This window comes from Chrysochloris asiatica, unplaced genomic scaffold (assembly GCF_000296735.1).
Source record: "Chrysochloris asiatica unplaced genomic scaffold, ChrAsi1.0 scaffold00332, whole genome shotgun sequence".
Taxonomy (NCBI): Eukaryota; Metazoa; Chordata; class Mammalia; order Afrosoricida; family Chrysochloridae; genus Chrysochloris; species Chrysochloris asiatica.
The window spans coordinates 2643252-2645522 of NW_006408850.1; the positions used below are offsets into that span (position 1 = coordinate 2643252).

Here is a 2271-nt window from a genome sequence, read left to right on the forward strand (position 1 = left end):
GGTCTACAAGTCTCTGAGTACCGAGGGCCAACAGATGTATTACACAATGAATGACAAGTTTAAACAGCAGATTGAAAAACTGGATATGTCCATATCCCCAAGAGTCATGGCTCCCTTGGAGGTCCAGACAGTGATGAGAGAGTCCATGAGGCCACCTATCAAGCTGACCATGCTATAGGAGCAGGTGGACAACCTCTTTTTACAGATCTGTGAGAAAAATAGCCTGAAGGTTTTGTCTTGTATAGGGTAATGCTGCCATGGACGAGAGTTCTGCACAGGCAAGAGGGTAAAATTGTCCACAATTCAAGAACATGTGGTGGAAGAGGAGACCATGCCACAGACAGGTGAACAACCTCATCATACAGAGCATGGAGAAAAGCTGGAAGGTCCTAGATCATGTCAGCCAGCACTCAAGGGCATAACTGACCAGCATGTCTCCACTAAAGACAAGAGTTCGGTGTAGCCAGGAGGACTAGTTGTGCATGTTGGCTGCCTTGAATAGCTGAAGCTGACTGTGACACATTCTAGCCTTAGTACTAGAAGGGCCAAGCAAGACTTCCCAGCCCCACATCTTACTTTTTATGCTTGAAATAAGATTGTGTTTTATGTGATCAAAATTGAAACATACTTAAAAGTTAAAATAAAAACTACAAGTTAAAAAAAATCTCAAGCTAATTAAATTTTCAGTATAATCTATATTTAGCAAATAAAGGAGTCTGCTGGAGAAAGAAGAGGCTTTCTGCTCCTGTAAAGATTTATAGCCTCAGAAATCCTATACAGGGTCACTATGAGTTGGAAGCAACTTGATGACATTTAACAACAGCATCAATAAAGGAGTCACTCATCAAACATTTGGTCTCATCTAAACAAGAATCCAAAAATATCAAGGTCACACTTATGGCCAAGGTAAAATTTAACAAATATCTTAGACTATCCAAGAAACAACTTCATTAATCATGCCCCCAAATTAGCCATTATTGAATGAAGACTCCCTTCCCATCTATTAAAGTCCCCTCAGGACAAATTCTTAGAATACAGTTCATAGACAATTCAGGAGAATAGACTGAGAAAGAGGAAGAGGTGCAATACAAGATTGAACAAAGAAAGTCTAATAAAATCCATGGTTCATAGCGTAAGAAAGGTCATTGGTTTACCATCTTTTGTGACAACTCTCTTTTTACCATTTAGAAATTTAAGTTGTTTCATTAACCTTCCTTTTCTATATTGTCTCTAATGCTTTGCAATTTCCTGGAGCTCTGGATCACCAAACTCCCCCTAAAATCACTAGTCCCATGCTTTCTACCAACGTTTAAAATCTTATCAAATAAAGTCAATGTCTGTCTGAGTTTTGCCTGAACAATTTTTGTTCTTCTGACTGCAAGAAGGGCCTGTTTAGCACATAATTCAATCTTATACTTCTGTAACTGTTCAATTTCCTTTTGAAGAAGATGGAATTCTTCCTCACTGTAAGTATGGGATGTATCTTCAGGAAGCAAAATGTCTGGAGGAATACGCAAAATCAATTGCAGAAACAGCTGCTATAAAGGTGACCAAAGTGTCCTTTCATGAAACTAAGAAGGTTCTCTGTGCATTTATGAATTTGGACAGGGCTAACATCACAGTTAGAGATGCCATCCAGTTTCTTTACAATAACCTGTTAAACAGCCTGCATTACTTCAAACAGGTAGTCTTGAAATACAATGTAGACTCTAAGCATTCAAGTCTGTGGTGTAAAGCCAAAGAACTGGGTCTCATATGTCAGTCATTGGATCACAGACATCTTGCCATATCTTACTAGAAGATTTGAAAAATCAAAGTGACTAGGGAGTGATGAATTTGACCCACAGCGGCTCCTGTCACCTCCTTTAAACTAATGTTGGCTGCCAGGCATAGGCATTGCTGTGAGCATCCCAAAGTTATGATTCGCCACTGGTTTTATAAAGATTCATAGCCACCCAATTATACACCAGAATCAAACACTGCCCAGGCCTGCAACATTCTCACAATCATTTATATGTTTTACCCCAGTGTTGCAGCCAATATGTCAATCCACCTCTTTGAGGAGGATCTTCCTCTTTTCCGGGACCTACTACTTTACCAAGCCTAGGGTACATTAGACTTCTAAGGGGCAATCTGGCTATACTTCTTGCAATACAGATTTGTTCATCCTTCTGAGAGTTTATGGTATATTTAATATTTTTTGCATACACCATAATTCAAGGCATCGTGTCTTCCTTATTCATTGCACAACTTTTGCATGCATTTGAAGTG

At 39.3% G+C, this 2271-nt stretch overlaps 1 pseudogene; it reads right to left on the bottom strand.

Annotated features, from left to right (window-relative positions):
- Positions 1–1205: 1205 nt before the first annotated feature.
- LOC102836809 lies at positions 1206–1780 on the bottom strand (annotated as a pseudogene).
- Positions 1781–2271: the final 491 nt, after the last annotated feature.